At 42.2% G+C, this 16395-nt stretch overlaps 1 protein-coding gene across 14 annotated transcripts in view; it reads left to right on the top strand.

Annotated features, from left to right (window-relative positions):
* git2a (G protein-coupled receptor kinase interacting ArfGAP 2a) overlaps window positions 1-16395 on the top strand; it is a 120285-nt gene that overhangs the window by 577 nt on the left and 103313 nt on the right. The gene's annotated exons all lie outside the window — the stretch shown is intronic.

Below are 16395 nucleotides of genomic sequence, written 5' to 3' on the forward strand. Positions count from 1 at the left end.
CGCTAAGTCATTTAACTATATACATGTATACTCCCAGACGAGACAACGATTCTCCGGGCCAGGGTGCAAACCACAGTAGCACACCTAACACACCATCACCACGCAAAGAAAGAATTAGACATACAAATGAATCGTGCATGCATAAACAATGTTAAGTGCGCGAGTTAAATATTACAGGGGTACAGTACAAATTATTTGGTAATGTTTTTTCCAAAAAGCATAAAAATGACTTGTATTGTCAAATGGCATTGAGCATGTCAATTCAGCATTTCCTGTTATTTGTGGGTTGACAATGTTCTGTGGGCCTTGGGGTCTGTGAATGAATGACAGGAAAGTTATTGCACTCGTGTAGGTGTTTTAAACAAAGACAAGCAATGCTAGAAATATTTACAGGCCAGACACTATTAGTAGAAGGAGTGACAGTGTTAATGTTTCATCCAAAGTGAGAAAGTTTAAAACAAAACACAAACAGACAAATCTGAGTGGAAAATGGAAGAACTGGTGATATCTAAAGTAAATAAGTAAAAGTTTCTGCCTGACCTGTTGGCTTTTTCCAGCATGTTCTTTTATTTCCCTTAGGTTTCCAGCATCTGCAGATCTTTGATTTTCACATTGAGTGGATGTTGTTAAAGTTTGTTGTGAACAAACATGTTCTGTTCTTGATGTTCCTTCTAGTATAAATTTACATGACTAATTTGCCATTTGTTGCTATTTATTTGAAGAAAACACACTTTGTAAGCATTTCAGGAGATTTCTACAAAACATTGTTTTGCTTTGGGTCAAGGTATATCAAATTTTGTATTTATAAATGCTGCATGATGTAAATTAAATTACTTATGAATAATACTTGAGTGGCGGGGTAGAGATATGTCTCTACCAAAGGAGGTGTAAGGCGCTCCTTCCCTCTGTTTGCCTGCAGGTCACCCTTGGGCAAGGTGTAGCACCTGCTTAGCCCCCAATCGGGGTCACGGGAGCAGGTGGTGGATGGCCGTTGAGCGACTGGTGCACATCACAAATCCTGGTTATATCTCCACTGACGCCAGGCAGACGATCTCTGAAGGGTATTGATAACGGCTGGGGTCACCCGTCTTGTAAAGACGCTGCCCAGAGAAAGGCAATGGCAAACCACCTCTGCAGGAAAATTTACCAGGAACAATCATGGTCATGAGAGCATGATCGCCCATGTTATATGACATAGCACGTGTGATAATGAGGAATGATACTTTAACCTTTCTTCCTTGCCCAAACCAGTGAAAGTTTGTCGAGAGCAACACACACTATGCTGGAGGAACTCAGCAGGTCAGGCAGCATCTATGGAAAGGAGTAGGTTGATATTTTGGGCTGAGCCCCTTCTTCAGGCTGAGAAGGAAGAGGGGAGATGCCTGAATAAAAAATCAGGGGGCAGGGGAAAGAGGCCAGCTGGAAGGTAATAGGCTAAGCCAGGTGGATTGGAATGATAAAGGGCTGGAGAAGGAAGAATCTGATAGGAGTTGAGAGTGGAAAATAGGAGAAAGGGAAGGAGATGGAGATCCAGGGAGAAGTAATAGGCAGGAGAGAAGTGAAAGGTCAGAGTGGTGAATAGGGGGAAGATGAAATTTGTTCACTGGAAGGAGAAATCAATGTTCATGCCATCAGGTTGGAGGCTATCCAAGTGGAATATAAGGTGTTGCTCCTCCACCCTGAGGGTGGCCTCCTCTTGGCACAAGGGGCGGCCATGGATCATCACGTCAAAATGAGAATTGGAATTGAGATGTTTGGCCAACGGGAAGCCCTGCTTGTGGTGGATGGTGTGGAGCTGCTTGACGAAGTGGGTGCCCAATTCTCAGCAATGTAGAGGAGGACCCATCAGGAGCACCGGTCGCGATAGACAACCCCTGCAGATTTGCAGGTGAAGTGTTGCCTCGCCCATAAGGACTGTTTGGGTCCTTGAATGCAGGTGAGGGAGGGGCGTACAGGCAGGTATAGCACTTAGGCCCCTTGCAGGGATAAGTGTCTGGAAAGAGATTTGTGGCAATGGGTGAATAGACAAGGCAATTGCGGAGGGAACAATCACTGTGGAAAGTGAAGATGGGGGAGAGATAAGGATATGCTTTGTGGTAGAATTCCTTTGGAGATGGCAGAAGTTTGTCTTGTTGCCAGGCTTTTAAAGTAATTCTATTGTGGTTTACAAAGTGTGTGCTTGGTTTCTAGCACCATGCCTTGTCAATTGCTTGTGCCAGTAGTAATGGATTCCATTGTATGATATTGTTAGGAAAGGAACTTACTTAGGCATTTTGGCCCATGCTTATAGTATTTGTTATATCTGAAAGTACAACATATACTGAATTACAAAATAAAGATGGATGCAAGATGGCATCTGAGCTTTCGACACTTTTCAAGATCGCTTTTTAAGGTTTGAGGGCAAAGTCATCATTGTGTGTATTCTTTTATAAATTTTCTTGCATTTACACAAAAGAAATTACTTTTCCTGCTTGTTCATTATGTAACTTTGTAAACTAAATTATTGAACGCACCATAATAGATTGTGTGTTTTGAAGACAGCCATATTCAATTACTACAGAAATCAATGTGTGGTATTGCCATTATATAATAATGGTTATCTTCAGGCTGCTTAGAGAGAACTGTATCAAAACTGCTATTTGCGAGTCTAAAACAGATTATAACTTTCAATTTGCTGTATTCGCACTGGGGAAGAACAAGAGCTGAAGTACAAGCTTCTTTCTGGATAGTAGTTACACAAATTACCTTTGCAAACATGATTTAAATATATTTTTATTTTGCATGATGTGAAGGCATCAAAAAGACCATGCTGTGTTCAACTGATTTCTATTGAAAATGCGCACAGTGATATTCCAGGCAAGATTATTAGTTTAACTCTTTCCGTACTCCTTTTCAGTTTTTCTCCCCTACTTATTAATTATCTCTTTCGTGCTACTTGAAGTACTTTGTTTACCTTCAGTTTTCTAATTTTGTTTAGGAATCTTTGAGCAAACTCAAACTATTTAAATTCTCAGGAAGCTGGGGTTACCTTCCATGGAGGGGGGAAAAGAGTATTTGATTATTTCTCGAGCTGAAGTTAACATGATAGAAGGAATGTCAGTGTCTACACCAATGTTTCACTCTTCCTATCCTTATTTGAATATGTGAACTTTGGACACCACATCCTTGGACCACAAAAGAACCTAAGCAGTGATTTCAAGATGTTTGCTAGATAATGAGAGAGTATTTTGAATTCTACATATGGGTATTAGTAACAAGTCTGTCTTTATGATTGGAGCAAATAGTTTGTGTGAAATGTTTTCCGTAAGTAGCTGAACTTTGGACATTGCTTTACTATATTTCTTTGCCTTGGGTCATTGTATCCATTCAGAAAACACTTAGCTTATTTGCATTATGCAAACCAGACCACTTTAGGAAATTTAAATATGGGCAGTGACAAAAGTCAGACCAAATACCGTCTGGTGGTCTGGCAAACTTATAAAATACTGCACTGATTGACAGGAGATTGTGTGGACAAGAACAAGTCTCCCTAATGGTAAATGTTGCCTCTCGGGTGCCAGGGTCAGATGTCTCAGATAGAGTTCACAGCATGCTTAAAGTGGAGGGCAAGCAATGGTACACATTGATACCAATGACATAGGTAGGTAAAGGATGGGTTCTGAAGAGTTAAAAGGATAGCAATTTCTGGATTGTCTGTGCCACACACCACTAAAAGTAAAAATAGGAAGATATGGCAGATGAATGTGTGATTGAAGAGTTGGGGCAGGATTTCAGATTTGTGGATCATCAGGATATCTTCTGGGAAGGTACAACTTGTGCAAAAGGGACAGATTACACCTGAACTCGAGAGGAACCAATGTCCTGCGAGCAGGTTTGCTAGAGCAAGGTTTGCAAGGGTTTCAATTAGGTCGGCAGGGGTATGGGAGCCAGAGTGGTAGGCCAGATAATGTAGCAGTTGGCATTGCAGAGACTGAGCGGTAGGATAGACATTGGGTAGGGTATAAATGCAGTCAGATGGATGGGTTGAAATGTGTTCACTTCAATGCTTGAAGTGTTAAGAATAAGGATGAAGAACCTAGAACATGGAATTATGATTTTGTGACCATTCAGAGATTTGGCTGTCACAAGGGCAAGATTGACTGCTGGATGTTCTGGAGGTTGGATGTTTCAAAAGAGGGGGGGTCTAAAGAGTTGGGGGGAATGGCATTGCTAATCAGAGACAGTATGACAGCTTCAGAAAAGGAGGAAGATAGTGGCAGGATTGTCTACGGAGACAGTGTAGGTGGAAGTCAGAAACAGAAGGGAGCAATCATTCTTTCTGGAGTCTTCCTTGTGTCCTTCAGTAGCCACTGAGACACTGAGGAGCAGAGAAGCAGGCAGATTTTGGTAGTGCAAAAATAATGATTGGAAACTCCATGCAGAAGGTTTAGAAAAGGCAAATATGATGGAATGATTCCTGGTGTATGTGGGCAGGTCAACTAGAAGAGAGGCCATACTGGATTTGTACTAGGCAATGAACATGGCCAGGTGACAGATCTCTCAGTAGGAGAGCATTCTGGACAGTAAGCAGAACTCTTGAGTTTTAGTATAGTCATGTACAAGGTTAGAAACAGGCCATATGGAGAAGTATTTAATTGGGGGTTTGGGGGAGGGGTATATTAGGCAGGAACAGAGCATAAATTGGGAACAGATGTTCTCGGAAACATTCACAACAGATGTGGAGGTTGCTTAGGGAGTACTTGCATGGGGACATTGCGACAGGGAAATTATGGTAGGGTGCAGGAACCATGGTTAACAAAAGTGGAACATTCAGTCAAGAGGAAGGAGGAAGCATAGTTAAGGTTTAAGAAATCAGAGGGCTCTTGAAAGTTATAATGTAGTTAGAAAAGAGATTGAGGAATTTAGGAGAGGTAGAAGGGGACATGACAAAGCTTTGGTGAGTAGAATTAAGGAAAGTCTCAAGGTGTTCTACACTTGTGTGAAGAACAGGAGGATGTGAGGGTAGGATAGCTCAGGAATAAAGGAGGAAACATGCTTGGAGGTGGAGGCGGGAGTAGGTCCTTAATGCCGTGGTCCCCAACCACCGGGCCGCGGGGAAACGATATGATTTGGTGATATGAGTCAGCTGCACCTTTCCTCATTCCCCGTCACATCCACTGCTGAATTGAACGCACGTGAGGTCATTACGTCCACGTCATCCACGTCAGCGCGGGAAGAAGATCAACTTCTCGAGCATGCAGATGACAGCGAGCTGAAAAGTATGTTTGACATAGCATCTCTGCCGGCATTCTGGATCAAAGTCAAGGCTAAATATCCTGAGATAGCCACAGAAGCACTGAAAACATTGCTTCTATTTCCAACATACCTCTGCGAAGCGGGGTTTTCTGCAATGAATGCAACGAAAACTAAATTGCGGAATAGACTGGACATAAGGAACCCCCTTCGATTATCGCTGTCTCCCATCACCCCTCAATGGGACCGTCTTGCTGCAGGAAAACAAGCCCAGGGCTCCCACTGATTCAGCGATATTGGTGTGTTGCAATGATTTTATATGTTCATACGGGGAAAATATATGCTGTGTGTTTAATATTCAAACATTACTTAAAATGTTATGATGCTATTGACCTATAAGTGACTTATCACTATATTCATGCGAGGAAAATGTGCGCTGTGTTCAATATTAAATTCGTTAGATAAACCCTTTTAGAAACAAAATCGAGTGTATTAGCCACTTATAAGTGACTTATAGTTGACTTATCACCTATATTCCGGTCGTGATTAACACCCCACCCCCCAGGGTTGCCAACTGTCCTGTATTAACAAAATTGGTTTGTCCCATACAGGACCACCCTTGTCCTGTATTTCCCCCACGAAGGTAGAGCATTCCTATGAAACCTTTCATGCGGAAATGGCGTAAAGCGAAGCAGCAATTACCATTAATTTATCTCGGAAAAATTTTTGAGCGTTCCCAGACCCAAAAAATAACCTACCAAATCATACCAAATAACACATAAAACCTAAAATAACACTAACATATAGTAAAAGCAGGAATGATATGATAAATACACAGCCTATATAAAATAGAAATAATGTATGTACAGTGTCGTTTCACTGAACAGAATCGCCAAAAACGATTTGTAGAAAAAAATCAGCACATACAGGCATGTGCATACAAGTGCCCGCGCAGGGCTCTAATCTAATCTAAAAGGTTGGGGACCGCTGCCTTAATGAATACCTTTGCTTCAGTGTTCACTTCGCTTCATATTATCAAGAGGAACCTTGATAACATGAAGTCAGTGTAAGTTGTTGAATTTAAGAAAGGGGCAGTGTTGAGGCTTCTGAAAAATATTAGGATTGTAAGTCTGCAGGGCCAGACAGGATGTTTACTCTTTTCCATAGATGCAGCCTAGCCTGTAGAGTTCCTCCAGCGTTTTGCGTGTGTTGCTATGGGAAATAAGTGAAGAGATTGCTGGGGCATTGACAATGATCTTTGTGGCCTCACTGGCCACAGCAGTGGCACTAGAGTATTAGAAATTTGCAACTGTTCTGTTGCGAATTCTAGACTAATGAGTCTTGCATCAGTGGTTGGCAAACTATTGGAGAGGATTCTTTGGGACATTTTGGAGAAAGATTATAGGCTCATAGCAAATATTAGTTTGTTGTTGAGCAAACTGACGAGAAAATCATTAAAAATGCAGTAGGCCACATGTTGATTGCTGTCATTTGATGATTATCAAAATTAATGTGCTCTTTCTAGATAAGTTTAGAAAGGTGACCAAACTTTTTATCAGCATATCCTATTTACATTGCGTGCTGTTTCCAAGGCTCTGCGTGTTCTTGTAATCAAGATGTTATATTTAGAGTCGTAGAGCCATACAACATAGAAACAGGCTTTTTGACCCAACCTATCCTTGCCAACCAGTGTGCCCATCTATATAAGTCCCATTTGCCTTCATTTCATTCATATTCTTTTAGAATCATAAAAGATATAGCACAGAAACGGGCTTCTTGTCCTATGTAATCCATGCCAAGCCATTCAGACTGCCTACTCCATTGACCTGTACTGGGACCATAGCTCTCCATACCCCTGCCATCCATGTACCTATCCAAACTTCTCTTAAACATTGAAATCGAGTTTGCATGCACCACTTCCTATCCATGCACCCGTCTAAATGTCTCAGTTGTTTTATTGTAATGTATTTAAACATAGTTAAAAATTAATGTAGAGAATTTTATTGATTAGATACCAGTTGTTATGCTTAGTTACTGCAAATTTGAACTCTAAGCATACAAAAAAGTAAATATTTTTGTGTAAAAGCATCAAAACATGTAACGAGTACTCTTTGCTTCCTGCAGTCTACATAAATGCAGTTAGTGGACTGGTCATTGGGGGAAAATGATAAGTGTGATGCAATTTATTTAGTGAGTGTAAACGAGGTATAGAAATATTCAAATATGAAATGCCAAAATATTTGGAGGAATAAAGGACCTTGTAGTTCATATTCAGAGATTTTGAATGTATGGGACAGAAAAATAAGTTGAGAGCATATAGCTTTGTTCTGTTGGCTGAGGCTTGGAAAATAACAGCATGGTTTAAACACAAAATTCTGCAGATGCTGGAAATCTTGAACAACACAAGTACTGTTTTAAGAGCTCCGCAAATCAGGCAGCCTCTATGGATTGGAATAAATAGTCGACATTTTGGGCCGAGACCTTTAATCAGGACTTGAAAGGAAAGGGGAAGAAGCCAGAATAAGATTGTTGGTGGTGGGGGGGGCTGGCAGGTGATGAGTGAAGCCAAGTGAAGGGGGAAGGTAGGTGGGGGGGGGAGTGAAGTAAAAAGCTGGAAGGTGATGGGCGGAGGAGGTAAAGTGACTAAAGAAAGAGGAATCTGCTGGAAAGGGCAGTGGACCGTGGCAGAAAGAAAAGGAGGAGAGAGGAGAGGGAGCTAATGGGCAGGTAAGGGGAAGCTGGAATGGGGGATTGAAAAAGAGGGTGGGGGGGGGGAATTACCAGGTTAGACAAAATGATGTTCACGCCATTAGGTTGGATGGAGAATATGAGATGTTGCTCCTCCAGACTGTGTCCTGATCATAGCAATAGAGGAGGCGGCCATGGCCCCACGTGTTGTAGTGGGAAGTCAAATTGAAATGGGTGGCCACTGGGAAATCCTGTCTTTTGGGTGGAAGGAACAAAGGCTCGTGATAAAGCAGTCCCCCAGTCTGTGTTGGAGCTCACTAGGGCATGGTGTAAAATGTTAGTGCATCACTGAAATACTGCACACAGATGTAGTCATCATATATGGGAAGGATGTGACAGTATAGAGGAAGTGCAGATGAGATTTAAGAGGGTTTAGTCATAGCTGGAGAAGTTTAGTTGAGTAAACATTGGCTAACCTGGATCTGTTTTTTGTAAAACAAGGTCTGAGGGAAGAAATACTTGAAACAACTACAGCATTGAGATCCTTCAGATGGAGTTATTGCACTTTAGAGAGGATAGTAGTTACTGGCCTTTTGATTGAAGGTATTTGGGAGATTAGAATGGAGTAAAAGAAGAAAGGTTTCACACAACATAGGTGGGATTTGGGACTTCTATGTTGTAAGTTTCCGAATTTCATAATTTAGGCCTTTATCTATTCCTCTGGTTCATTGTAAATCCAGGAGGTACCAGTAAATTGGGAAGACATCTTGTTTGTTTTCAATTAATTTGGTAATTTGTTAATGAATTTTGCTAGGGATTATTTTAACTGGAGATGGTCATTATCTGAAAAGAAAACATGAACTGTTAGACACACTCTGGCTAGGCAGTATTTGCAGAAAGAGAAACAGTTTGTTTCACATGAAAGAGCCTGCATCACAGATACTGCCTGGTCTCTCACATTCATTAATTAATGAGGCAGGCGTCTTTAAAAATGTATTTGTCTACAATTCCACCTAGTTACAGGATAACTTGAGACACATGTTAAGCCTCAGAGACAATGGGTGATGCAAGTACTGAGTTATGCTCATAAGAAGTGTTTGGTTACTTTCTAGAGTGCACTAAATGTGACCACATGAGTAAGCTATGTTGTGAGATGGTTACGACATTATTTCTAATTTCTCTGTCAGCTGGTTCTATTAACTGACAAAATTCAGCTGTGGCTTTCTGTATTCTTGAATGATTTTTATCTGTAGTATAATTCACATTGTTTGTTTTTATTTTAGTAAATTGTTGGATTGTCTGAAGAAAACTAGTTTGCATTACACTCTGCAATTCCAGTCTCTGTTCTGGGCTAATTTAGACTGATCAGAAGGTCCTGACCTATTGCTCTGGATTATAACATCATTATATTCAGTGAGATAGGGTTTACTAACTACTGCCTCTGTGCCAAATTGCTGGAGGTATAGATGAATACTGATTTATGTGAAAGGCTAGACAAGATTTTAAGGAGATTGTATTTAATGCTACACGAAATTTGAAGGATGGCTCTTTTAGATGTGGCACGCTGTGGGAGATGTATTACTTCTGCTGGAACCATAGACATGATGTAACTATATCCCTCTTTTGGTTACTTTGATGTTTTGCATCCAATTATTGATCCATCAGAATTGCCTACAAGTTGAAAGCATTGCCCTTTATATACTTTCACACTGTGTGCAGTGCTTTAATGGTTAATCTACTTGATGGGGAAATGCAGAGTTGTGGTCTGAGATCCAGTTACACAAGTATAAATCATACTGCAGCAGCTGGAGTTTTAAATTCAGTCAATTAAGTAAACTTAAAATGCTGTATGACTTGTGTATTCCTCCAAGCACACTGATTGTTAACTGCTGTCTGAAATTAATTTCAAGTTTGTCATTCCGTAGTATACATGTAACAAATACCAAATAATAAAATATCTTCTGAAAGATTGACATTTAGCATAAGGTGTATTTACAACAAGTTTAGAAGTAAACAGTATAACTCTACTGGTGTTTTTTAAGTGATGAAACCTGGGTGGTGGCAGGGAGCACAGTAGTCTCACAGCCTGGAAGAAGAAACTATTTTCTATCCTAACAGTCCTCGACCTAATGCTACGATACCCCCTGCCTGATGGTGTGGGGTGTTTGTCACAGAGATTGTAGGATGGATGGGAGGGATCTTTGACAATGCCAAGGACCCAGTGTACGCAGTGTTCCTGATAAATATGTCAGATAGGTGAAAAGAGACCCCAATGATCTTCTCAGCAGTCCTCGCAATCCTTTGAAGGGACTTTGAGCCAGATGCCTTGCAATTCCCATACCAGGTGGTAATGCAGCTGGTCAGGACACTGTCAGTGGTGCTCCTGTAAAAATTGGTTGTTTGGGGGTGGGGTGGGGGAGGATTTGGGGCCTTAGAAATGGTACAATTGGAGATGGGGAGCACATTTTTGTCTGATGAGCAATATCCTCATGCATGAATAAATATGTATTTAAAGAAAATCTGCAGGCTTTCCCCTGTTTGTAAAATTATCAACCATTTTCACTCTTGTACTCTTTGCTGCCTGGATATCCAGGTAAAGTTTCAGTTTAATATCTGGTCTGAAAGACAGTACCAACCATAATGCTGCATTTTTTTTAGATAACTGAACAGCTAATGAAAGTGTTGATTTAAGTTACTTTTTATAAAGTAGCTTATCTGAGGTTAATATTCCTATACTGTGCAGTTGGTCTAGGAAGAAAATGATAGTATTGACTGAGTGGAAGTGTGTCTCACATTGTAGCTAAGGCTATCTTGGTAATGTAGTAGAGAAATTTCATCCCCGTTCTCATTAGACACAGTGAATCCAATAGAAAGACATTGTTCTGGAAACTCATCCCCACCCTTGTCCTGCAAAACATGGCTGGTTAGTCCAACAGTCTATTATCTTAGAAACTGGGTACTAACCAGCCATGGATTGTGATGTTATGTGCTGTGGGATAACCTGAGAAATGCTTTGTGGCTTATTGAGTTTAATACATCTTCAGCTGTTTATATGAACAATTTTTGAACTGTCTTTACATATCTATTGATGACACCCAAATTTCAAAGCCTGCTGATTTCTTTGTTGTTTAACATTAAGTTGTTAATGGAGCAGTTATTTTTACAGTTTACATTAGCAAGATCAAAGCCATCTGTTCAGTTTATGCTGGAAGCTTAGTCTCTTAGGCAACATAGTTCTTCCTATCATTTATTTTGCTATTCAGTTTGGCAGTGCACACATTCTATCCTCTAAACATGAAAGTGATTTAATTTTAGGCATAGAAGCATAGAAAACCTACAGCACAATACAGGCCCTTCGGCCCACAATACTGTGCCGAATGTGTACTTTCTTTAGAAATTACCTAGGGTTACCCATAGCCCTCTATTTTTCTAAGCTCCATGTATCTATCCATGAGCCTCTTTAAAGACCCTATTGTATCCGCCTCCACCACCGTCGCCGGCAGCCCATTCTATGCACTCAACACTGTGTTTTAAAAAAACCAAAAACAACAACAACAACTTACACCTGATATCCCCTCTGTACATACTTCCAAGCACCTTAAAACTGTGCCCTCCTGTGGCCTCTGACTATCCACACGATCAATGCCTCTCATCATCTTGTACACCTTTAACAGGTCACCTCTCATCCTCCGTCGCTCCAAGGAGAAAAGGCCAAGTTCACTCAATCTATTCTTGTAAGGCATGCTCCCCGTCCAGGCAACATTCTTGTAAATCTCCCCTGCATGCTTTCTATAGTTTTCATGTCCTTCCTGTAGTGAGGTGACCAGAACTGAGCACAGTACTCCAAGTGGGATCTGGCCAGGGTCCTATATAGCTGCAACATTGCCTCTCGACTCTTGAACTCAATCCCATGGTTGATGAAGGCCATGGCACCATATGCTGCCTTAACCACACAGTCAGCCTGCACAGCAGTTTTGAGTGTCCTATGGACTTGGATCCCAAGTTCCCTCTGATCCTCCACACTGCCAAGAGCCTTACCATTAATACTGTATTCTGCCATCATACTTGATCTGCCAAAATGAACCACCTCACACTTATCTGGGTTGAACTTTTTTGGCATCCTGTCAATGTCCCATCTCTGACCGCCCTTCACACTATCCACAACACCCCCAACCTTTGTGTCATCAGCAAATTTACCAACCCATCTCTCCACTTCCGCATCCAGGTCATTTATGAAAATCACGAAGAGAAGGGGTCCCAGAACAGATCCCTGAGGCACACCACTGGTCACCGACCTCCATGCAGAATATGACCTGTCTACAACCACTCTTTGCCTTCTGTGGGCAAGCCAATTCTAGATCCACAAAGCAAGGTTCCCTTGGATCCCATGTCTCCTTACATGGGGTACCTTATCAAATGCCTTGCTGAAATCCATATATACTACATATACTGCTCTACCTTCATCAATGCGTTTAGTCCCATCCTCAAAAACTCAATCAGGTTTGTAAGGCACGACCTGCCTTTGACAAAGCCCTGCAGACTATTCCTGATCTTATTATGCCTCTCCAAGTGTTCATAAATCCTGCCTCTCAGGATCTTCTCCATCAACTTGCCAACCACTGAAGTAAGACTCACTGGTCTATAATTTCCTGGGCTATCTCTGCTCCCTTTCTTGAATAAGGGAACAACACCTGCAACCCTCCAATCCTTTGGCACTTCTCCCATCCCCACTGATGATGCAAAGATCATCGCCAGAGGCTCAGCAATCTCCTCCTTCACCTCCAACAGTAGCCTGGGATATATCTCATCCAGTCCCGGTGACTTATCAAACTTGATGCTTTCCAAAAGCTCTAGCACATCCTCTTTCTTAATGTCTATATGCTCAAGCTTTTCAGTCCGCTGTAAGTCATCCCTATAATCGCCAAGGTCCTTTTCCGTAGTGAATATTGAAGCAAAGTACTCATTAAGTACCTTTGCTAGAACCAGGGGAGATGTACATACTTTTCCACTGTCACGCCTGGTTGGTCCTATTCTCTCATGTCTTGTCCTCTTGCTCTTCACATACTTGTAGAATGCCTCGAAGTTTTCCTTAATCCTGTTTGCCAAGGCCTTCTCATGGCCCTTTCTGGCTCTCCGAATTTCATTCCTAAGCTCCCTCCTGCTGGCCTTATAATCTTCTAGATCTATCATTTCCTAGTTTTTTTAACCTTTTCTTCTTGTTTAGATTTTCAACAGCATTTGTACACCACGATTCCTGTACCCTACCATCCTTTCCCTGTCTCATTGGAATGTACCTGTGCAGGGCACCACACAAATATTCCCTGAACATTTGCCACATTTCTGCTGCACATTTCCCTGAGGCCATCTGTTTCCAATTTATGCTTCCAAGTTCCTGCCTGATAGCTTCATATTTCCCTTTACTCCAATTAAACGCTTTCCAAATGTGTCTGTTCCTATCTACTTTTCGTCCCTCTTCCCTTCGGGAGAAGGCTCAGGAGCTTGAAGCCTTGTACGGCCAGATTTGGGAACAGCTTCTTTCCAACTGTGATAAGACTGCTGAATGGATCCTGACCCGGATCTGGGCCATACGCTCCAAGTATCTGGACCTGCCTCTCGGTTTTTTTGCACTACCTTACTTTCCCTTTTCTATTTTCTATTTTCTATTTATGATTTATAATTTAAATTTTTAATATTTACTATCGATTTGTACTTCAGGAAGCACGAAGAGCAGAATCAAATATCGCTGTGATGATTGTACACTCGAGTATCAATTGTTTGGCAACTATAAAGTATAAAGTATCTCTCTCCAATGCTATGGTAAAGGAGATAGAATTGTGATCACTATCTCCAAAATCCTCTCCCATTTAGAGACCTGAAACCTGACCAGGTTCATTTCCCAATACCAGATCAAGTACTGCCTCTCCTCTTGTAGGCTTATCTACATATTGTCAGGAAACCTTTCTGAACACACCTAACAAACTCCTCCTCATCTAAACCCCTCGCTGTAGGGAGATGCCAATCAATATTAGGGAAATTAAAATCTCCCACCACGTCAATCCTATTATTATTGCATCTTTCCAGAATCTTTCTCCCTATCTGCTCCTTGATATCCCTGTTACTATTGGGTGATCTATAAAAAAACACCCAGTAGAGTTATTGACCCCTTCCTGTTCCTAACTTCCGCCCACAGACTCAGTAGACAATCCCTCCATGACTTCCTCCTTTTCTGCAGCTGTGACACTATCTCTGATCAGCAGTGCCACGCCCCCACCTCTTTTACCCCACTCCCTGTCCTTTCTGAAATATCTAAAGCGTGACATTCAAAGTAACTATTCCTGCCCCTGAGCCATCCAAGTTTCTGTAATGGCCACAACATCATAGCTCCAAGTACTGATCCACGCTCTAAGCTCATCTGCTTTGTTCATGATACTCCTTGCATTAAAATAGACACATCACAAACCATCGGTCTGAGCGCAATCCTTCTCTATCACCTGCCTGTCCTCCCTCTGACACTGTCTACAAGCTTTCTCAATTTGTGAGCCAACTGCCCCTTCCTCCATCTCTTCAGTTCGATTCCCACCCCCCAGCGATTCTAGTTTAAACTCTTCCCAACAGCCTTAGCAAACCTTCCTGCTAGGATATTGGTCCCCTTTGAATTCAAGTGCAACCTGTCCTTTTTGTACAGGTCACACCTTCCCCAAAAGAGGTTCCAATGATCCATAAATATGAATACCTGCCCCCTGCTCCGATCCCTCAGCCACGCATTTATCCTCCACCTCACTCTATTTCTATACTTGCTGTCGCATGACACAGGCAGTAATCCCAAGATTTTGAGTTCCTGCTTCTCGGCTTTTTCCCTAACTCCCTGAGGTCTGTTTTCAGGACCTCCTCCCTTTTCCTGCCTATGTCATTGGTACCAATATGTACCATGACCTCTGGCTGTTCACCTTCCCACTTCAGTATATTGTGGATGCGATCAGAAACATCCTGGACCTTAGCACCTGGGAGGCAAACTACCATCCATGTTTCTTTCCTGCGTCCACAGAATTGCCTGTCTGACCCCCTAACTATAGAGTCCCCTATCACTGCTGCCATCCTCTTCCTTTCCCTACCCTTCTGAGCCATAGGGCCAGACTCTGTGCCAGAGGTGCGACCATTGATACTTCCTCAGCTAAGTCCTCCCCACGTCTGCCCCCGCCCCCCCCAGGAGTATTTATTGTTAAGGTGGACAACCATGGGTACTCTCTAGTACAGCAGTCCCCAACCACCGGGCCGCAGAGCACGCACTACTGCGCTGCGAGGAAACGATATGAGTCAGCTGCACCTTTCCTCATTCCCTGTCACGCCCACTGTTGAGCCATTACACACGCGAGGTCAATACGTGCGCGTCGTCCATGTCAGCACGGGAAGGAGATCAACTCCTCGAGCTTGCAAATGACGGCGGGCTGAAAAGTATGTTTGACATAACATCTCTGCCGGCATTCTGGATCAAAATCAAGGCTAAATATCCTGAGATAGCCACGGAAGCACTGAAAACGTTGCTTCCAACATATCTCTGAAATGAAGGTAACAAAAACTAAATTGCGGAATAGACTGGACATAAGGAACCCCCTTCGAGTATCGCTGTCTCCCATCACCTCTCGATAGGACAGTCTCGTTGCAGGAAAACAAGCCCAGGGCTCCCACTGATTTAGCGATATTGGTGCGTTGCAATGATTTTATATGTTCATATGGGGAAAATATGCGCTGTGTGTTTAATATCCAAACGTTACTTAAAATGTTATGATGCTATTGACTTACTTATATAACCATATAACAATTACAGCATGGAAACAGGCCATCGCAACCCTTCTAGTCTGTGCCGAACGCTACTCTCACCTCGTCCCACCGACCTGCACTCAGCCCATAACCCTCCATTCCTTTCCTGTCCATATACCTATCCAATTTTTCTTTAAATGATAATATCGAACTTGCCTCTACCATTTCTACTGGAGGTTTGTTCCAACACTTACTTCAAGCTCCCCTGTCCTCCCCTGATAATAGACTTATCGCTATATTCATGTGAGGAAAATATGCGCTGTGTGTTTAATATTAAATTCGTTAGATAAACCCTTTAGAAACGAAATTCAATGTATTAGCCACTTATTACCGATATTCTGGTCGTGATTAACACCCCCCCCCCCGACCCCGAACAGAATCGCCAAAAACAATTTGGAGAAAAATAATCGGCATGTGCACGCATGCATAAATCACGCATGTGCACTGGTGCCCGCACAAGGCTTCATGGTCATTGTAGTCTTATCTGGGTAAATACAACCTATTTGACTGCTACTCTTGTCCATTGGCAACCCTACACCCCCCACCCCCACCAGTCGTCAGCCGGTCCGCAAGAATATTGTCAATATGAAACCGGTCCGCTGTGCAAAAAAAGTTGGGGACCCCTGCTCTAGTATCTGACTCTTGCCCTTCCCTCTC

Source organism: Mobula hypostoma, chromosome 27 (genome assembly GCF_963921235.1).
Source record: "Mobula hypostoma chromosome 27, sMobHyp1.1, whole genome shotgun sequence".
In the NCBI taxonomy this organism is placed as follows: domain Eukaryota; kingdom Metazoa; phylum Chordata; class Chondrichthyes; order Myliobatiformes; family Myliobatidae; genus Mobula; species Mobula hypostoma.